At 44.4% G+C, this 23,069-nt stretch overlaps 1 protein-coding gene across 1 annotated transcript in view; it reads left to right on the top strand.

Moving 5' to 3' along the window:
• Nucleotides 1-595: 595 nt before the first annotated feature.
• LOC146772524 (excitatory amino acid transporter 1-like) overlaps nt 596-23,069 on the top strand; it is a 173,974-nt gene continuing 151,500 nt past the window's right edge. The window contains exon 1 of the mRNA XM_085638978.1: nt 596-719. The gene's annotated coding sequence lies outside the window, so the exon portion shown is untranslated. The remainder of the gene's footprint in view (nt 720-23,069) is intronic.

The following is a 23,069-nucleotide window of genomic DNA, read 5'->3' as shown; positions in this document are numbered from 1 at the left end:
CTGATGCCTGGCTCAACCAAAAAGAAAAAAAAGTAATTTCCTAAAAGTGAGCAGTGGAAGGATAGCAGCCTGGAGAGACGATAACGTGGCTCTAGAGTAGGGACTAACACAAGATGAGCAAGGTTGGACAAGAAAAGCCACTGAATAAGTGAAAAACTCATGGCAGAGAAAATTAAAGCAACCAATGGTAAGCAGTGGGCGGCCGGAAGACCCTGCAAGCTCTTGGGAAGCCCACAATAGGTCTTTTGCAACCAAGCCAGCTGCGCTGGAGCCTGGCCAGGAGTACCTTAGCCAGTGGCACGCGGCCTGGTAAATACCAGCCGACCCTGAGTCAGTGACCATATCATGGTGCGTGTGCGCGAGCGCGTGACTTTCCTGTGCCAAGAACTTCAAACACAATTCGCAATAGAGTTTGTGAATTTTACGGAAGAAAAAAAAAAAAACACAACACCATGTGCGTTTAAGGCTCAGTTTGCGCTGGTGCAAAACTTATAATAAGCTGTGATGTCACGTAGCTGCACTGGACACGTGTGGAAGCCTGCTCGAGTCCCCGCCAGCTCTGAAAGAGTTAACAGTGGGTTCTGCCCAGCCGGGCCCAAAGAACGCCTCTTCGCCGCGGGGCAGGGGCTCGGATTTCGCAGAAGTTCTGCCTCGCTGTACTCCGCGTCCTTCTCCTGCACACGGGCGCTGAGGGGCAGACGCACGCGGATGCACGCGCAGTAAGTACCCCAAACTTGCGCTACTTTACGGGCGCATCTCTCCTTACCTTAGGTAGATATGGCGGGACTTTTGCTAAAGTGTTATATGAAAGCGTCCTGCGCCCTCTAATGAGGGGGGCGGTGGTGGGCGTGGTGTCTCGCGCTCAGCGGTGTTGTACAGCTCCACGTGGACCGAGAGGGGACTGTTTTATTTAGTCGCTGACCGGAGCCAAATTAACCGCTTCCTTTCCGAATCATTTGTATACACACATATATGCAGGGCACACTTGTAGATGTGCTTTTTGAGTTTTATTTGTACGTTGCTTAAGTTCTCGCTGCTTTTTATTGCATTTGTGTAATTGTAAGCGTATTTTTTATTTGTCTTGATTTTTTTTTTTAACTGTGTTTAATGTCCCCTAATTATGTTATTTTTGTAAACGCGTTTTCATGTCGATAATGCGAAGCGCTTTGGCTCGCTCAGGGCATGTTGGCACTTTATAAAACGACAAAAAGGAAATAAAAATAGTTGTTTACAGAACGGAAATAAAATAGTTGTGAGTGGTAGCAGAAAAGTTGCGGTTTTTTTTGTCAGTTACGTCGCTGTATACGCACTGTGCAGGACTGATGACAGTATTAGCCGGCTTCAGGGTATATCTCACCGGCATCGGCAGAATGAAGGGCTGAATTGGCCCTGCCAGGATGACATGTTACGACACGGAATCTCTTATTTTTTGTGGTTTTATAGATTGCTGTGTGTATGGAGGACTGTGAGTAGCAGCCCTTAATTTGCTGCAGAGCGCTGGGGATTTCGTGGAAAAATCAGATTTCTGCACGGTAGGAAGACATTAGAATTTAATTGCATGGGCTGACAGCTTTGTGCGAGGTGCAGACTTGTTTTGAGTTCTCTGTTCGCGGTATCTCCTCAAAGTTTTCAGTGAATGCACTGTGCCTGCCAGGAAATGTTTGCACGTCAGCCGCACACCCCCCAGCTCCACCCACCAGGAGGCGGGTTTCACAACATAGACTCCACTTTCAACACTGTCTAAATCTAATTTATTTTATTTGGGATGGACTTTTTAAGGCGTCGGCAAAGTGGTTATTTGCCCAGGGCCTCCCCCTTCCAAATGGCCCAGTGAGAAAATGTGATACGTCTCTCACCTCTCTTTTCTTCCCGTGAACCATTTTCCTGCTCGCTGCCTCTCTCTACCTTTCACTCTTTTTCTCTCTCTACTCCCAGTTTCACTCTAAGGATTTCTAGCACACCAGGCAGCTGTTTTTGTGGGACCCCATTTCTGAAATTATAAGCACAATTCAATATCGTTGGGCATCTTGCATGCTTGAATTAGCAGAAATTGTGTAATAAACTTCAATGTTGCCAGAGCAGGGGCCTCCTAAAATATGTATTGCCTAGGGCCCCAAGAATTGTTAAAATTACACTGCTTACGCTACCGCCTGATAGAGCTTGCTGTAGTTCTAAACGTTTAGGAGGCAAAACATAGAAAACACCAGGGCCCTGATTACAAGAGTAGGGACTGTTTAGCGCGCCTGAAAAATAACGATTCTTTGGGGTACATTATTTATCGAGTGCAATAAATAGCACTTATTATGAGAGTTATGGGGATTGGCATGCATATTTTGTCGTTTAACGCACCAATATCCGCATGCTCGCCAAAAAAAGCGCTTCAACACCTCATCAGGGGTGACAAGCGCTATATAAATACAAACCTTTTTTCCTTTTCTATCCTTCCGAATCTAAATCACTGACTAACCTATCCACCACTTACATTACTTTCATATTTCACTATACTAATTCAACACTAATCCTTTATGGTTCCCGAGTAGCGTGCTACTGGCCGAGAAAGTGCTTTGATGCCTCGTCAGGAGTAGTAAGCGCTATATAAATGCAATTACAATACAATGATACAGTAAATGCTGTATCATTTTCCCCTATTAAATTTCAGTAGGTTTGACCTGACCAAATTTAACAGGCCTTGAGATATTTAATGCATTCGATACATATCGGACGTGTTAAATACAAGAAAATTCGTAAACAGGGGCTTAACCGACCGACTCGTAATCAGGCCCTATGAGTATGAGAATCATATGTGATATAACATGTTGGTAATTAGTGCATGGTTTTTGTAATTATTCGGCCCTTAGTTCTTTTATTGCAGACATTTGCAATAATGAGTTACATACGTAGGATAGAACGTTAGGCGGCAAGGGCGAACCTCGCTTGTAGGCAGGCTGTATATCATAATGACAGGCCCAGTAAAAGCAATAACTTCTTCTTGATATAGCACTTCATACACCACACGTGACATTTCTAAGCGCTGTGCATAGCCAATGTCAGTATTGCCACATGTAACCATACTTGAGGATTGAGATATTCGTGTCACATTTTGAAATGACTTGTTGAAGGGGTTGCTTGGGATAATACATTTAAAGGGGTACAAGGGCTGCAAAAGTGGGCGGGGCGCAACTGAATGCAAAATCTCCCCGGCGCAAATATTTCATTTGACCAGGGCTTTAAGTTGGCTGGGTCCTGCCGGTGCTCAGCACCAGCAGTTCTTAAAAGCAGGTGCCGAGACGGGTCCCTATCGGGCTCTCCATTTTTACCCTCAGGGTGGAAAAAGAAATACCTTAATTCTGCAATAGTACCAGCCATCACTGCTTTTGATGTAACTTCAAAGAGACTCATTTTCCAGTTTTATATAGCGCAAACTTGGAGCGCTTCACATGAGCACCGGTTACATTACACTAGGAAATTTTCATGTTTTGAATCACAGGATGTTGAGCCGACGTCAGGCGTGAACCTGCTTTCGCAGCTCTAGACTTACGCCACAACCTCGCCCACAAGATCGGAAGCATTTTCAGTATTATAGGCAACAAAGTCATAGTTGTTGCTGATTTATCTTATGCGATTTACAACCACTGACCAAGCCGGTAGCCCTAGCTTGTTGTAGGTGAAATGTTACTTGTTGTGTCATATATCTGGATCCAGTGACAGAAGCAGCAATATACCAGTGGGGCAGCACACTATGCTAAGTACAGATTTTTAGCTTGAGTGTTTTAAGCCACGCCCTAAATTATGTTGGCCACGCCCCTATGAGAACCCCCCCCCCCCCACCGGTGTTTTCATCCCACTGAGGTTTTGCACTTACTGAAACCTTTGCAAATAACATTAATGCTGAACCATGTTTTGCCCTTCATTTGTGCCTGTTATTTCTTCTATCCAAGCGTTTAGCGCTATTTTTTTATCCCGCTAACTTTTAAGTGGTTATAACATCAGGCACAATTAACGCTTAACGCGTTGCCCTAGTGGTAAAATGGGAAGGAAATTATTTTGTAATTATGTCTACACTAGTGTTGAAATATGAATGTTTATTGAGCTAGCATTGCACACACATTGCAAAACATAATTGCTTCTAGGCCTTGAAGCATTGGATTCGTGTTGACCAAGGTGGTTGGGCGGGGCAGAGTCAGTCACATGCCAGGCAGAGCGTTACATTATTATTTACCTAGTCAATGGTTATCCCTAAAATCTCTCGTTATCCAGGCCTCTTGGTCCACCATTGGATGCCCCTTGCTTGGAACGGCTGCTGTTAGCATTCCTTTAACCCTGCTAGTGACGTGTGGTGACTAGCCATAAGGAATTACTCTGCTAATAAAGTTTGGGTGTAGCAATCAATTCTTGTGTTCCGATTACTTACTCTTTCTACTTGTTAGTTAATTTTTTGGAAGTTTTATGTCTTTGGCCCCACAAGAGCCTGCTCTGGGCACTATTAAAGGTTATTCGTCAGCCCTTCTGGCCTTTTTAAGTTTACAGGACCAACCATCCTTGTTCAAATCACCTTTTGTGATACGGTTTATTAACAATTTGACACATTTGTTCTCTCCCAAACAGTTTGTGATGCCACAGAGGAACCTTCATTTGGTCTTGACTTTTTAATGATATTTTTTCTTTTTAAGTGTTTCCATTTTCTGCAGTGAATTACCAATTGTAATTTTTTTCTTGAATTACGTATACAAATTAAATAATCTCTGTCACTCGCATGAATAGGTGTACAGGGCAAATGATTGTGTGACCTCGTATAGAAAACAATCACTATGCTCTTGTGCAGTGTGTTTATTTTTTTTTGTGAGTTTTTATTTTTTAACCTATGTAGTGGGTGGTACTTTAGCTGGAGCGCCAATGCCCAGTATAACTAAACACACACACACACACAAAATTACAAAGTAACACACACCTCCCTTACATTTGGAATGTGTCCCAAAACAGCAAGGTAAGAGGGAGAGGATGAGTGCCAAGTCTTGACATTCAGTGGTTAAAGCTGGGAAAAAGTGAAAAAAATTAAAACTAGAAGAAAGTAAAATAATTGGAGAATATTGGAAATTTGTTAGTCGTTCAATACTAGAAAAAAAAAAGTTTGGTCAATGTTGACCGCAAATCTACTCTTGAATAAAATATGTACCTTTTAAGTAGTACTGTCAAATGCGGCTACAGTGGCGCAACACAGACCTACGCAGCCCCCGCAGTGCAGGGGGGCCCCATTCAGCACAGTACCCCGGTCTAAGAGCTCCTGACTAAATCCAGAGCAGGACCCCTCCATGTACCTTGCAGGGGGCCCCCTCAAGTTTTGTTACGCCACTGCGCGGTTACTGCACTATTATAAATACAAGACCAGAACCCTTGATGTCATCTGTCGGACTAAAGGAAAAATATTGGAACATCTATTGTCTTTGGGACACAAACCTGTCAGAATCAAGGCTTAATTACAGGAGCCAAGGTGGTATGGTGCCAGAATATCGCTGTCAGAATATCGTCTTAGATAAATATAGTGTCCTAAATATGGTCTATAAAAATATTGGAGTTAATAGAAAATGCACATTCACTTGGATGAAATTTTTGTGTATGATATTTAGAGCACTATATTTAAATCTGATAGTATTTCTGTATACAAAATTCTGACACACAGCCGGCAGTGTACACTGCTCCATTCATATCTGCGGCTTGTTTCTCGAATAATACTCCTTGTACCCAAGGAACTGGAGGACGAGAGAGCTGTATTTTGCAAAGTGGATTGGGAAAGGTGAATAAAGATGTTTTACATATATGTACTGAATTGTTACATCAAGTTTTAAATATATCTGGCTACAACTCAGTATACATAGGTAGTAATTGCACAGTGCAAATCTAGCCAGAGGAACGGAGGTCTGTACTGAGGGCGAGAGAGTACAGAGAGAAGTATACCCCGAGACAGAACACTTCTGAGATTTGTGCAGTGTTGTGATGTAGTGCTCCAGGAAAAAATGTGTCTTCAGATCTTTCTGATCTTGGTCAACAAATTTACTAGAGATGTGTGCATCATACTGTTGCGTTTCGTAAACTCCTGAAAACCTGCCTCTTCAAGGCCCCAGGGTAGCCATGCGCTATATAAATATAAATTCATTCATTCATGAGGCAATGTCTGTAATGGGTGCAACAGTGTAGTGAGACCGTACAGAAAGAACATCACCCCTGGGTAATATCAAACACTGCGATTTAATTGAGGTTTTGTTCTCTGCAAATATTTCATAATGTGCTGGGGGCAATTCCAGTGACCACCATCCCATGTTGCTGCCCCTCCAAAATGGTGACCTCTCGGAGATTAAATGAGCTGTGTCTGAGCCCAGTTCTTTTATGCTTCTCTCTCCCTCACACACTTGTGGACTCCTCCAGCCCATAGTGGTCAACGACTCTGCCAATAATTGTTCGCTGGAGTTGAGCCTTTATGAATTTCACCAAATGAATTTCTATTACTCAGTTGCCAGAGCTCCTCGTGATGAGTAGGGTAAACTTGCTTGTTCAGTTCCTAGTTGACTCATAACTTTCAACTGGGTTTAAAAACGTATCCCTTGATCTCGCCTTATCAACCACTTCTGTAAAGTCCCTCAAGATCTGGTTTCGCGGTTGCTCGTGTGTGGGAAGCGTCCGGTTAGTTGTACTATCATCGTTCTGGAATTTGATGACTCGGACTTCCCATAATAACCAAACCAATGGGTCTTGGGAATACTTACCCTTATTCTCGGAGAAGGCTTCAACCCCCACAGGTCATTGCGATCTGATCCCACGCCCAGCAAGGAGACGAGTCTTTTGTAATCGTTGTAGTGCAGCTGCTACCACTGATTTACACGAGTGACGTAATTTTGCCTTCTACATCCACTGGTCGGTTCAAGTGTTTTTTCATATTTTGCTGCCACCCACCACAGCATGGGACTTAGTTCAGCCCACGTCATCCATTGGCTGTCATGCAGTGTGACTGACCGCATTTTGCCTGATTACATGTGTGCATCTGCCTAAAAAGGAGTGTTCGTCAGTGCCAGGACAGGTGTTGTGGGATTGCTGGACCATCCTTTCGTTTTTATATCTTTGTCAATTTTTTGTTTACTGCTTATGATTGCAAAAGAAAACAAGCATTTACAATGCAATAGGTCTCGCAATAGTGAGATTTTGAGCTACTGGCATTGTAAATGGCAATGCCTTTTATATTATTAAAAGTCATTGTCATTTATAATATCAATAGGTCAAAGTTTAGCACAAGCAAGACCTATTGTATTGTATGTAGAGCGTGGTGCCCGTGAAGTGGGTGCCGCGCTCACCAATAAAGTAAAAAAAAAAAAAAGAAACCGAGTGCGGTGTCCCTGAAGCGGACACCGCTCTCAACATGATAGTTTAAAAAAAAAATTAAACTGAGCGCAGTGTCCCTGAAGTGGGCACCGCGCTCAACATGATAGTTTAAAAAAAAAATTAAACTGAGCGCAGTGTCCCTAAAGCGGGCGCCGCGCTCAGCATGCAAAATTTAGAAAAAATAAAAGGTGAGAGAACATGCGGTGTCTCTGAAGCGGACGCGGCGTTCTTTTAAAAATTAATTATACAAAAAAAAAGCTGTGCCAAAGTGCTGTGAGTGCTGTGGGGGTAGGAGGCAGCCACTTTTAAAGTTGGGGTGGCATAGTGCTCCTATACGAAAGCGGTGGGTGCGCTGCAAATACAAAAAAGCAGCTGCCATTGTATGTTCCCATAGGCCAATGAACAAAATAGTGCTCACCCACTTATAACGCAGACCCTGTAAGAAGCCAAGTAAAAGGCCCATTCGTTATGGGAGGTAACAATTGCAGACAAGGCGGTACCAAGGAGGGACTAACAAGCCTACTTATGAATCAGAAGCCAGCATTTATGAAGGACAATGACAAAAGCCAATGACAAATAAGGGCGGAGAGTGGGCGGGGCTTCCGCTGATACCTCAATAGAGCATGCCTCGCAGAGCGAGCAGCGCATGTGCGCTGCCCTTAGGCTCGACCTAAAAATGCCAGTTTGTCATTGACGAAACGGATGACGTTGCCAATGGTTGTTTTTATTTGATGATGCCTTTGGAGACAGATAATACCTTGCAGGATTTACATTTTTCTTGCTCTAGCCCCTAGTTGATTTGTCCTGTTTGCAGAGAAGATCAAAAAAGCAATGACAAACACACAAAGCACGCGCTCCTTCACCTCGAGTAGAGTCTTGTGATTCCAGGCCTGGAAAGTATGGATGAAACAGCTGAGATTTCATCTTTACCACCTTTACTAAGCACCCAATCTTTGAAGAAGAAAAGAGAAGCTTGTAGTCAAAAAAAGCAGGTTTAAGTTCTTGGGCCCGACAGATTTTGGAGAATTGATTGTACTCCGTCAGTACGACAGAGAAAAATACTTTGCCTCCCTGAGGGAGTCCCTGTACTGTGAATTTAAAGATATCCGCCGGCCCAGCAGACAACTCCAGTCATTGACAGGAACTGCAGTCAAGGTGGTGAGGACCGGACGGGGAACCCAAAAGCAGCCCTGGCAAATGTTGTCAGACCACTTCCCATACAGTGCACAGCGAGCCTGACCACTACAAAAGGGGTTGAGGTGGGGGGGACGTTCTCCCTCCAAGAAGATTTGGGACACAGTGGCCAAAATAGTGCATTCAACAACATATTTTTAATTGTATATTCAATGTCTTTGTTTTTAAAGCATAGCAAATGATGACCTTACAGTGCACCAGGATACGGCAATCTTTACTGGTGCTCTTTAATGATTCCCTCACTACCACCCTCCAACAGTGCCTCTCGTCTCTCCATAGCCCCTCTCTTATAGCGCCTCTCATACCAGTGTAGGGTGTCGGGGCATTTTACATCCTACACGCATACAGAGACAATGAATCATACATGTAAATCAATGTGTAATTCGGTGTATAGAAAATGTTAGATAAGGCTCCGGGGACTACAAGGTGCAGGATTCAGGTCATTTATACTGATTGGCATTTTTTAAGAGTCCTTGGTCTGGGGAAGCACAAACTCAGCATTCAGAACGTAACACAGTTGTTAGAGTTGAAATAAGCATTTATTTCTACCCAAACAAACCTTTTTTAGCAAAATCGAGATAATGAAAGATGGGGCGGAAAAAAAATTCTAACCTAGATTACAATTGTAGCTTGCGAACTGGACAGTAACAAAAGGACCTCTGTGGCAAAAGCAGTAACCCACTGAGCTATGCACATAAAATACTGTCCTATTATCTGCATAGTGCACGTTCTTTGCAGCATTCATATTAACCCTCTGCGCTACCTGGGAGTCAAAACTGCCGCTAGACAAAGCTCTGAGTTCTCTACAGCAGGTGCATTAATCACCAGAGTTATCTTGGCACTTTTATTATTGCCTGAAAACTGTTGGATATACAAGGAACTCTGTAGTGCTTTTAAAACTGCTGCACTGCTATAAAGCAGGGCCCCAGTTACAAAAGTGTTGCCCCAACCTCACAGGGAAACGCCAGATACCCAGTACGACCATTCAGGCCTGACAGTGGTTCCTGTCAATGAGTTAAAAGTTTGACAGACTGTACCATCAAAATGTTGGTACCGTCCGCCAAACTTTTAACTTGTTTTTTGTTTTTTTAAAAACAAAATCCTAAAGTGAGATTTTGTTTTTCAACAAACAAAAATTAATTAAACACACACTATGGGAGTTTTCCACCATGGTCCCTTAAACGTTTTTCCTGTCCGTTTATCATTGTGGTAAGGGAGAGTAAACACTGACCAATCGACCTCCCACTCTGAATCGGGCAGTGGTTGAAAGGCTAAGCCTCCGTTGGCCCTAACCCTGTAAGGCTGTTGGGGGAAGTATGTCAGTGACCGATGCGGAGCAGAGCCGGACTGGGAACGAAAACTGTCCCTGGCAAACTGCTCGGCCAGAGGAGGGGGCGGTGCGGCCGAGCTGTTTGCTATGGCCGGTTTCGGACGATTTTGTTACACGGGCCAATATTGCCGGCCCACGGTAACAAAAACGCCCCCTAGGGGCCCAAAACCGGCTCCCACCCTGATGGCCCACCGGGGAAATGCCCGGTGCCCGCTACGGCCAGGCCAGCCCTGATGCGGATTAGCCGCAGACATACTCAAGGTCCGCCCAGCTCTAAATACGGCAGGCAGACCTTCAGTTTGGTGGAAAGGCTATATTGTTGCTGTTGCGACGGAGTATCCTCTCTTCAAACTCTACCCCCACGTTCTCTGCCTCCGCCATAAACAAGAGACGTTCAGTGGTTACAAGTGCAGCAGCGTACAGTATATGAACGAGCGTCGACACCAATAGGGTGTGTTCATTGCATTCCATACAGTATTAAACAGGGGGATTTGGATTTTAATTTAAAGTAGATTTCTAGTAAATGCGAAGGAAGCATTCTAGACTTTGTGCTTGTGTAAGACAAAATCAACTATTCCATATCTTCAAATTCCACATCTTGGGTTTTATTTTTCAGTGCAGTGGTGTAGCTAAGGTGGGCTGGTCCCTAATGCACCCCTCACCGATTGGCCAATAAAAGGCAACAATAATTGGGGGGTCTCTCACACTCCTCTGCTCCAGAGCTCCAGTGCTACTGCACCTGCCATGCTAAGGATAGCCACACCCTTCTCTGAGTCTGTGTTCACCCCTCCCTCATAAACCTTAGGTTGACTCTCATAAAAACTGACGAGGGACTTTGGAATACTGCAAATCACCTTTGGGTGCACTGTGCAGAAAGAAAAGTAAACAATACATTTTGACATTCCCAGCGAGCTGAAACCACTGGGGTGTAAAAACTGAGTGTAAATGCCTCAGGCAGGAATCATGAGGCTGACGATGGCCTCACGGGGAGCAGGTGGAAAGTGCGTTCCAGTGCTGTTTTCTCAAGATTGCTGGAGGAAGCGTGCCCATGTTAGAGAAGATGGCAGAGGCCAGACTCCTTTGTCTGTGGGCACCATTGCATTTAGTGAGACAGATCACACATTGCCTGTCTCTTTTGTTGAGAGTGCAAGGTGCCAGGTGAAAGGGAGAAAGTGAAAGATTAGCCAAGTATTTTATGAAAGGGTTAAAAAGTGGTAATTTGGCTTTGACTGAAGTGCTGCCCTTTGGGCGCCTCTCCGGGCAAAAATAAGACCGGGTTAGGCACCATTCACAGAGATTTGTCTGAAATCCACCCTTGTAGTGTTATGCAAATAAGCCGAGAGTAGGCCGCGAGTCCGCCACGTGTCTGTCACACTGATGCACAGTGGCGTAGCAAGGTCAGGTGGTACCTGGTGCGGAACATTTCTTGTCACCCCCACTTTCAACATTGTTTTTTTTTTTTTTTTTTTAAGTGAGCCCCCAATTTATTATTTTTTTTTATTTTAAAAACACTTATTTTTGCAATTTTGTCACCCCCCTCAGTGATGACATCCGGGGCTACCCGCACCCACCGCACCCTCCTTCCTACGCCCCTGAATGCAAACACTTTTCTTCCTGAATCGGGCCGATAAGATAAAGGAAACCGATCTCCGAAACCTCACGAGGAATGACGTACATGCGTGGCAAATATTGAATAATCCGTGCTTTATACACCCCCGGCGACACTGACACAGGCGGGCAACTAGAGCCAAATTTCGTGGGGGTGCTGAAAAAGATTTTTTTTGGGGGGGGGGGGGTTAAGTCTTCCAGCCATAGGCAGAGTGGCTGTAAGAAGGGGTGAAAACACAACAAAAGCCTCATTAACAAGTAAACGGTCTTTTAAAGGGGGGGGGGGGGGGCTGAAGCTCGTGAGCCCAATTGGTGTTGCGCGCCTGCACTGACACAAGTATGCATTTGTAAATACATTCTAGTAGTATTTGCACGAACAGTGGGATCCCGTTCACAGAACCATCTCAGGGTAATATAAAGACATTTATTTTTAAGCCCAGGCGCGCGCATTGTTTTCAGTTTTGATATTTTAAATACCAGTAAATTGTTTTTGTTTGTTAAAATTAAACTCATTGACAACGAAACTTGATGTAATGTTACTAAGCAGTAAGCACTTTGTTAAACGAGAAGCCATGAAACACATTGCAATGAGATTAACATCTGTAAATGTTTGTAAATTGCACTTGACGCTCAGTAGCAGTGGATTAGCTGTTCTATTGTGTTTTGTTTTGAGGCAGCCAGCCATAAACTGTGAGCCCTAACAAGGGCCAATTTCTAACGGATGCATTCATGTGTGAGTAAACTCTTGTTTGTAAGAGTTGTAGTTTATGAGATTAATGTTAGCATTGACTACTCCATGTATTTAATATGTTGTATCAAGGACGTCAAACGTTGGTCCAGGAGGGCTCTGTCTGTGCCAGATGTGTGTTGTAACTGCTAACTATTTAAATGATTGTTGGGGATGTCTAATGTAGGTTCATGAGGGCTGGATCCATGGTAGATTTTTATTGTAACCGCTGACTATGCAAATGAGGGTCTCAGGTGTCCAATGAAGATCCAGGAGGGCTGTTCTATAGCAAATGTTTATCGTAAATCAGGGATGTTCATAAGGATGGATCCGTACAGATTTTTAACGTAGCCTCTGAGTATATAAAAGGATCTGAATTAGATCTTGGTGGACGCGTTACACCGTCACAACGGTGACGGATATCCCGTCCGCTGAAATATAAATCGTATAGGCTATAATGGGATTTATATTTTGATTGGCGGGATATCTGTCACCGTTGTGACGAAGTTACCCATCCACCAAGATCTAAATCCAGCTCTAAGTATCAGGGATGTCCAGTGTAGGCCCAAGAGGGCTGGATCAATTCCAGATTTTTATGGTGACCACTGATTATGTAAATTAGTATCAGGCATGTCCAATGTAGGTCCATGGGTTACTGGATCCATGCCAGATTTTCTTTTGGGAACTGCTGACTATGTAAATGAGTGTCAGGGAGGCCCAATGCCAATGTAGGTCCATGATAGATGACTATGTAAATTAATTTGAGTTCTGTTTGTTGAATGCTTATATATCTTATGCAGACAAATTGCTATGTATCTAGCCCTCCTGGGCCAATGATGGCCACCTCTGGAATATCTGCATGTATTAGCAGCAACATGCATCTTAGAGAAGATAGTTTTTATTATTTACATAACATCTAAGTATCATTATTATACATAAAAAGGTTGCTTGCAGGTTAATGTTATTCATTTCAAGGTAAATGCATAAATAAACTATCTTTGTTCAATGTCAGCATTTTCATGGAGTGGCAGTGCTCAAATTGAAAGTGTATTCATTGTGGCATAACCTTGCATTTCTTTCTTTCTCCAAAACATTGTCCTTTTTACTCATTGCCAACATAGTGAGTCAGAGGTTTACCGCAGAGCAGAAGTAAACAGCAGAACTTGTAATGCAGTCCAGAGGGGTGAGCGGGTTCACGAGTGGAGCCTCTAGTGGAAGGCGGTGTGATCAGGACAAGGCAGTGCTTTTCTACCTCTTCCTCTAAAACTTTACTTGCGTCTAATCCTGTATTGACTTTGGGTGGGGGAGTTATTCTGAGAGCAAGCTGGGAAAACTGGAATGTCTAGATTCAGTAGCCAGCAAAACTCAGGAAGCTAGATGAATGGGAACTCGAGACAACGTGGGCAACTTTTTCTTATAATGAGATCTTTGAAGAATGAAATCCTAACAGTAAATTTCCTGAATGACCCTGATTTCCAGAGCCATGTACTCGTGGTGCTGCTGGTGAGATCTGATGATGGTGTTTGAATTAGGGAACTCGCAAGCATTTAATTTAAGAACAATCATTGGCAAAGCCAATAGGTTTCGCCTAACGGAGATCTGTTGGCTTTGCCAATGTCTTTTAGCCATATTGTGCTGCAGCGTGGAGTGGAGTGGTGTAGGGTGGCCTGGAATGGCATAGCGTGGTTTGGAGTTGTGTAGAGTGGCGTGGAGTGGAGTGGCGGAGACTGCAGTGGAGTGGACTGGAGTAGAGTGGTGCATAGTGGAGTAGCTCAGAGTGCAGTAGCTCAGAGTACAAAGAGTTGAGTACTGTAGCGTTTAGCAGAGTGGTCTAGAGTAAAGTGGCGTAGAGTGCAGTGGTGCAGGGTGGTGCAGAGTGCACTGCCATTGTGTGCAGTTGCACAGAGATGCAGTGTAGAGTTCAGAGGCATAGAGTGGTGCAGAGTAGAGGGCAGATTTGTAGAGTGCTGCAGGGTAGAGTGCAGTGGCATGGAGTGATGCAGAGTAGAGTGGCGTAGAGTACAGTAGCCTAAAGTAGAGTGGTGCAGAGTTTAAAGTGCAGTGGCATAGAGTGCTGTAGAGTGCAGTGGCATTGCGTGCAGTAGCGCAGAATGCAGTGGCGTAGAGTTCAGATGATGTGTAGAGTGGTATAGAGTGCAGTGGTATAGAGTAGAGTGGTGCAGAGTATATTGCAGTGGTGTAGAGTGGATTAGTGCAGGGTAGAGTGCCGTGGCATAGAGAGGAGTGGAGCAGAGTAGTGTGTCCTGGAATGCAGTTCTGTAAAGTGCAGTGGCATGGAGTGGTGCAGAGTAGAGTTGCATAGATTCCAGTAGCCTAAAGTAGAGTGGTGAAGAGTAGAGTGCAGTAGCATAAGGTGCAGAGTGCAGTGGCGCAAAGTCCAGGGGTGTAGAGTGGCATAGAGTGCAGTGGTGCAGAGTAGAGTGCAGTGGCATAGAGTACAGGGTAGGGGTGGGAGAGAAAAGAAGCTACATGGACAGGGTTATGGGAGACAGACTGAAAATGTAAGCACTCATATGGTGCTTCAACCCAAAGAAACTGGAGCAGTGGATGGACACAAGCACTTGGTCCATGCTCCAAGGAAGGGTCAACACAAGAAGAGGACATGACGCCCGCATGCTGTGATAAACCAGGACAGAGGAAATGAGAGCGACTCTGAAGCTAGCGAATGGTTAGCTATGGGCGGGATGTACAACAACTGTATGTAAAGAACGTGTCTTGCAGAGAACAGCGCATGCGGTGTCTAGGCGAAACCCAAAATCTTTGGTTGGCCTTCATGTGGGAAATTTGTCAGTTTTCACCCCTCTTAGATAGAGGTCTGGAGGAATCTCTGCGAGGAAACCCACATCAAGGTCAATCATAAAGGCCTAATGGGATTGTAGTCCAGCATGAGAGCGGCAGTGCATGCAACTCGTCTGTTGGGCCACTGTTTTCATGTGTTAGTATGGGTAGGGTTTTTTCTATGTCTACGATAGTGTGATGTACAAAGGGATTTTGTTAAATCCTATCGTAGTGTGGGTTGATTCTGAACACTGTCTATTGCACGGGTGTGCCTCTGGCAACTCATGTTTTGACTCTCTGCGGTTACTCTTGTAATTAAACCAAGCTTGAGTTATGCACCGTAGTGTGGAGATTGTGTGGCATCTGCTGGAGAAAGCCTTTATAGCCTTGGGGTGAGCAGTGACTGTGTTCCAACACAGCAGAATGCCGTGTTCAGTGAAATTTCTCCCACGGTGCTTGAAGCAGAGGAGAAATTGAGAGCACGTTCTCAGGATCCCACCATCAAGTAAAACTGCAATTTCTTCTTCATCAGCAGGGGGGTCCTTCTCTTTTCTTTCAGGTTCTGAGGTAGAATAGTTTGTGAATGGGCCAGTTTGTCATTTATAGTTAGCATTAAACCAAGCCTTCCAGGTGTCATTATCTTCCTACCTCTACTTTTCCAATAGGGTGATTTATTTCTCTACTAAGTTAGTGATTGATGGTAGATACAATCTCCAAGAGGTCTTTAGGGTCAGAATCCAAAATAGTACACATTTTTGCCCGGCAAGAAAGAACTCTCCTCAAAACATAGAGGTCCCATCACAAAGCTTGTTCACAAATCAAGGCCCTCTCACCTACAAAGACGCTCCAGAAAATGAAAGTAACACCTCTAGGATGACATACTACATACAGAGTAGGGAGCCAGGGAAATTGGGATGGACCTGCAATTGAAATAGGGTAATAAGGATGGGGCTCATTCCACTCTCTCTGCCAGTGGTAGGCAAGATATACCCACCTTCCCATTCCTTGACTTTGGGTAATAAACCTTTGGTGTGCTGCAGGTGGATGCAACCACTCTAGAGCTATTTGTGAAAGTTAAATATGATTTCTCTCCTTAGAGTAACTGTAATTATACATGAATGGTGGCTGGAAAATAACCCAATATATTCCTTCCATTTCCCACTTTGAGTTTTTGAGGTTCAGTTACCAAAATGCTCCAAACATGAATCAACTATCTGCCTCCAAATATGTTACTGATGTTTTTGCCAATTTTCGTATTTCTTTATTAATGAAGGAGCTGCAGCAAAGTTGCAAACTTGTCATGTTTCAGCTTGTTGTGAGGCTATTTTTCTTGGCCCTATCTACTGATAGTGTGTGTGACTCTCTCCGGGACATTGCATGACTCACTTATGGATTGAAGTGGAACACCTTGATGTTGTTGCCTGTCAAAGTGATAGGGACGACAAGAGCAAACCCCTTCTAGGGTAACGCTGCTCAGAAATAGGGTAATGTACCTTCAGAGGGGAGGGAAAGGGGCAACGGCAAGAGGATCGATCGAGGATCTATACCTCTGAGTAACCAAGAAGCAAATGGAATATATATAATCTCCTTTTTCTACAATTCACTCACAAGCTCCTAACTTTCCACTGGTACATTGAGGAAAAGATTGATTCCGGGTTGAGGTGATGAAACTTCTTTAACTAGAAAACTAAAGTGTCAAAGATCCTTACATTTCCTAAGACACGTTGTGGATTGGGTGCTCCAGATTTAAAGTTATATGCCCTCTGTGCCCAGGAGAGCTTTTAGCAATTTTTGGCTACACCCCACACCGTTTCAGCCTCATTTGGCGGTAGAAAGCGATCAGACCACTCCATGGCAGCTGAAAACTGCCTTGTTCCATCCATATACAGCACCCAAGGCCGAAATAAACACAATTGAGTGCGTGCGATGGGCATGGGAGGGTGTCCGTAGACAGATTGGCGCTGACCAGCTCTATGCGCCATCCGCCGCTTTGGCTGCGAATCCCTCTTTTCTCCCTCTGCAGGACTGTGGTATGGTGCGACATTGGGCATCAAAACATATTCCGACCTATACCCGAATGACCAATTCCTCCCCCCCATTCACTAGTACAGACACGAGGAAAATCACTTGGATGTATACACTTTTATACTATCAAATCAGATCGACGTGTAGAACTGCAAACAACTCATTCCCTGCCCCCTTCTAACTATTGCAGCACTAGAATATATATACACAACCCCCATGCCATGTAAACTCATTACCCAACTCTACTCCTTAACGATGTCCGCCTCCCCTGTGGACACCTCAAGGGCATGCCAGGCCTTGGAATTGGAGTTTGGCCAGGACATACCAGTTGAGCAATGGCTGTACTGCTGTGGGCACGCAGAACGCCTCTGCCCAATTACAGATAACGCTTGATCCATTTTAAATTTCTGCATAGAATGTATCGCACCACCATATACCTACACGAAATCGGACTGACTAGCGACGCGAGATGCTGGCGCTGCTCCGCGCCGGATGCTACCTTTTCACACCTGGCCTGGACCTGTCCAAGAGTGGCAAGCTACTGGAGGTTCGTGTGTAAGACGATTAGTGCCATCACCGGAGACCTGACCTCACCCGACCCATTGTTGTTTGTTGTTTGCTTGGGTATGTTAAGGAAACTATGGCTGCGACCGTCGGCTCGTAGCGATGCTGCTGGCTGAGCGGGGAGTGGCGATACACTGGGGCCACACACCGGCGCCTACAAGGAAGGCATAGTTGTCCGATGTAACACATTGTCAAACGCAGCTGACTACTTTCTGGTACCTCATGCCGCAGGCGAGTCGCCCTCGGTGCATATGGGACCCATTCACGACGTACCTCTGCCTACACATTATCAGCCCGTTTGGCTCGCCTACTCTTGCACTTATCAGCAGCTAGACTAACGTTGGGCGCCACACGAAGCCTGGACCATATAACCCGGCGCGTCTTATTACATACATCACAAGACACAACACAGCCACCAGAGGCTATCCATGTTAATATTCCCACATGTCTGCTTGTGGAGAATGTGTAATAAGTATCAAAATGATAGGCACGTATTACGACTGTTGTAAACGCTTGCACGTTTATGTTGCTAATAAGTAAGATGTTGTTTAACATGTACTCCCAAGAGTGTATATCCTTGTGAAGGTCAATAAAGTGTTTTATTTTTTTAATTGTCATAAATGCATACTTGTATCAGTCAAATTAAATACTTAAGGTTCCTTCTGCCATCTGCATTAGTTGTGAAGACCATGATAGGGCATCTGAGCTTTGTCTGTTGAAAGTAGGAAGACTATGGGGCTGAATACGATGTCGTTAGGAAAGGCACCGGATGGGATTCAGCATTGCAGAATCTGATTCAGAACCCTTGTTACCCACCGAATCGTACAGGATTCCCAACAACCGATTACGATGCCCGGAAAACATTCGAGCAGACCGAATCGGTTCTGAAAGGCATCGGGACAGCCCAAGTCTTTCAGAGCCGATTCGTACAGCTCTAAGGACAGAGTTTCCGGACAAGCGATTACGATGACCGATTCAGTTTGCCCGAGACGAAACGGCTGCCGGAATCTCTCTTTGGAGGCATTTTGCGGGCCCCCCTTAATACTGAGACATACAAATGTAGCCTGTGGGGGTACCCAAGGTACCCCTCTTCCCAACCATGCACAGTGTGACAGGCACCATCGGGTGCCTGCCACAGGGTGCAGGGTTTTCCCCAACCACCCCTTTTTTCTATGGGAGCCTGTGTTCTCGTTCGGAACACAGGCTCTCATTAAAGCCAATTCTATTCCGACCGATCAATGTTGGGAAGCATCGTAATCGGACGTCCGGACTCTCAGGACCCGATTCGTTTGGAAACTATTCTGGAACCGATTAGTTCGGGACAGTTTCTTAACAACATCGTAATCTGGCCCATAGTCTCGACAGCTGAAGGCAAAGCCTCTTTTCTTGTGACAGACAGGGATTCATGTTCCCAAAAGTGGAGATGTGTTGGATTAACCTGGAATGTTTGTAGGAGCTACCTCCAAAACATTTGTGGATGCCCAGTCACTATCTACATCTTATCTGGTACCTTTAGGTTTGTCACATGAAACGCAAGATCTTCTAGAGTGAAGAATTGGTCTGATTCTATGAGTAAGTTATAAATTCTGAGGACGAAGCACCAGTGACATTTCCTCTTCTACGCTATTCCATTTATGAGAGTTTATCTTCATATTTAATTTTTTCTCTAGAAAATTGGAAGTTTTTCCACGAATACCTAATTTTAAATTGGAGACGCAGAAATAAATCGAGTTCCATTGAGTAGGCGAATAGTGGCAGCTGCCATAGCAACAAAGATCTGCACAGTTTATCGTGTGTGCTGGAAAATGTGCAGTAGATGAGGAGGTCTTCGATGTATTAACCAATAATTATTTTAGATTTTACTATTTTTAGAGTTCACAAAAAAACAGTGGTGCCTAAATACGAACTAGTGACAGATTAGTCCCAAAAAAGTATCCGCTACTGATCCCAATGCCTTCATATATTCCGTTTACGTAATGCCATTATGTCTTTATGCCTACCCCAATATGCACTGCTACTATACACTGTTAAAACAATATCTATTAATTTGCTGTTTCTATCTCAAAAGTGTAACAGATACTGATTCAAATGCCTGTGTATGTCTCACTCATGCACTGCCATTCTGCCTCTCTGTCTACCCCAATACGCCACTGGAATCAAGCTATCCTGGCTGAAGAGGGGTGAAACCCCGAAACCAGTCCTAGGATGCTTGATTCCGGTCCAGGGAAGACCTGGCTTGGCAGTTCGGGCTGGACTGTTCCCATGAGGCACAGGGTCAAGACTGATTTGCATATAGCCAGGTCTAAACTGGGGTGGCATGGTGAGCACAATAACGATGGATTAAACCCAGATCTGTGACTGGGGGTGAATGTTTTGCCAATGTGCAACATTCCGTCCATCATCTTGTGTGTTTTGCTGTTCACCCCAATTTGTAAACCACATAATTACTACTATGCAAATAATGTGAAGTGCTGTGATGACTTCGGGTCAAGTTTGCGCTATATAAATTTCAATAAATAAAATAAATATACCTATGCAGTCGGGTTATTGTCATTCGTCACAGTCTTGCATACGGTATGATGTTCTTTACTGACATTTATCATTGCAAGAGCATTTTTCGATATAAAAGAAATGCTTTCAATTATGGATCAAATAAATCACATCAAATAAAAACAAATACATTAATTAATACATCTCTCCCTTTTGTCCTCTAAATACTTGCGTAGAATGGGTCAGCGACTTGAATGCTGACATGAAGTGCTCTGCAGGATGAAAACTGAAATTCTAAAAAGGCTGATTGTGACTTCCATCCTTCCAAGGTCGATAAATGAGTATTAATGAACTATATAATTCTGATTACTGTTATGTAGTGTTTAGAAACAGTGCAGGTCTGGTATGAAGCACTATATAAAAAAAGTTTGGATTATTATAGAAACACAACAAAGAAATAACTTTACATTTCCATATAAATCAAGGTCTTTCGTGTCTCGCTGCTTCCACTCAGGGCTGAAGTGGACTTTCTACAGTAGCAGCTAGAATAGGTATTTTCAGCGTTTTCTATATTAAGATCTACTTATGTTCATTAATAAAGCATCTAGAGTTGCTAACTCAAATTACAAAATGTCTTTACTGGCCCAATTAAGCAAGGAGGGATTACCAGCAGCGATGACCGCGGTGCGTCAGGCAGTGTCGCCAGCAACAATTTCGAAAACAAGGTTCATCACTTTTAATGTTGAATGTGTCTTCATGTCATGGCGTCTTACACACAATGCCCACTGGCACCTGAGAAAGGGCATCAGTAATAAGGATTCCCCCCAGAACCATGACTTAATATTTACATATCTACTTTAAAACATTTTTTTCATCAAATATCTGCTCAGCAGTTCTGAAAATAGTTTGCATTTTCCTTATAAGCAGCGCACAAGTCCTAAAAAAAGAAGTGTGGAGACTAAGTTAGGAAATATGCAAGTGACGTCATGACACATGAAGTCACAGCACATGACATACCATGTGGCATCACAGGAAGTGACCTCACAAGAAGTGACATCAGATATTTAAGACCTCAGACATGTTTAGCAGGTGTCTCATGTGTACATTTAAGCACATTACGAAATTTAACGAATGAGATTTTGCGTCGGGTTTGTGCCAAAAATGTGGTGCAACCCTGACGCAAAATCTGGGCCTCAATTTAACTTATAACTATACTGCAAAGAAATTAGCAACAATTCGAAAAATGGCAGTAGATCTGTTCTGCTTAATTGGTGGCAATGCTACATTTTAAAATACCTTATGAGGTCAAGGCACCTGCTGCAGAGATCTTTGTGTGCCCTGCAAATCTCAGGGAATAATACCAATGTTAAGATAACTCAGGAGGTTAATGCTGTTGTTGGCCGGATCTGTGTTTTGTCTAGTCCCAGATTTGAATCAAAGTAGCATAGAGGGTTAATGTGTCTCCTGCAACGTACATCATGTAACATGGATGTGACAGATTTTTATTTTATGTAGACAGGTAAGTGGGTTACTTCTTTCAACACAGAGATCCTTTTGTTATTTGTAGTTCATAAATTGTAATCCTTGTAATATAACGCAGTGAGCTGTGAAGGACATGTGACTCCTACACCTTGTAACCCTGACTGTCTTATGTAAACCATCTTTTACATTGATTTACACACTTACATGACTTTTTGTCAATGAATAATGTGTATGTTACGTAAAGCGTTCGGAAACTCTGCATTGGTATGAGTAGCGCTATAAAAGAAATTAAATAGTGGTATTTAAATTGTTACTTATGTAAATACTGGGACAGACTAACTGACATTTTTGCAGCGCATGCGTATCTCCTATGTACACATCTCTTATGAACAAAGTCGAAAGTATGCCTCTCTTAAGAGAAAACAAGCTGTGAGCCTTTATTTCCCCGCCATTGCATTTGCATCAAAGTGTGAGAATTCAGACCGCGTCGAGGATCACATAGGAACAAAAGGAAGCTTGATGGCCCCTTAATGTCAGCCTTTACCTTTGGCCCAGCTGGAGAGAACACAGCTCCCTGCCACCCCCATGTTGATGCTGGGAAAGGAAAGTGCTGCTGAACCTGTCCCGGGGTCTGAAAATGACACCAGGACGAGCTCGGCATTTTTTAGTGGGGGCCCAACTTCTTGGAGCCAAATTTCGGGGTTGGGGGGGGGGGGGGGGTTGGCTAAGGAAAAACTTCGGGGGGGGGGGGGGGGCTGAATCTTTCAAGCCATAGGCAGAGTGGAGCTGCAGGGGCTCTTAGAAGGGGTGAAACAACAGGGAGGCCTCATTAACATGCAAATGGTTTTTTAAAGACCTGTGAAGTGCTCGGGTGCGGCTGTGTGTGCGCCGCGAGGCTGTCTCATCCCGGGCTGCCACACGCGACGGGGGGTGGGGGTGGGGGAGGGGCTGAAGCCCTGTGAGTCCAATGGGTGTTGCGCACCTGGTGGACGCCTTCTACCCGCGTGGACCCCCGACTTGTGCCCAGTTTATAAGTATTTCTTTTACAATTTTGGCAACGCGCTTATTCAACTCATCAAAAACTTTTCATTTACCAGGTTGGGCTGCACCTTGGTAGCTCCTCCTAGTAGCAGGAGAGCTTCTAGCAGCTCCACGAGCCACTGGTTGGGGAACCTTAGAAGCTTCCACAGGGCGCTCTTTGATCCAGGGCAGGAGTCAGGCTCGCCCTTGACCGCTGCAGCGGCTTTGCTCTTGGCTCGGTGAGCGGCGGCTGCAAGTAAAGCGCCCTGCCCTCCCCTATCTGGCCTGGAGGCGCTCTGATAACCCGCCCCACAACAAGGAGGCCTCGGATAAGGGGCCGCATTTTTGTTGGCATAAGGAGGAGGCCCTCAGCAGGATCAGCCGAGACAAAAGCTCGAAAAAGAATCGTCGAAAAGCAATGATGCTGGAGGCGAGTGTTCAAACAATACATTCGAAAATGCA

The sequence above is a fragment of the Triturus cristatus genome, chromosome 12, assembly GCF_964204655.1.
Source record: "Triturus cristatus chromosome 12, aTriCri1.1, whole genome shotgun sequence".
NCBI lineage: Eukaryota > Metazoa > Chordata > Amphibia > Caudata > Salamandridae > Triturus > Triturus cristatus.
This window is presented reverse-complemented; position numbering and strand designations above follow the sequence as displayed.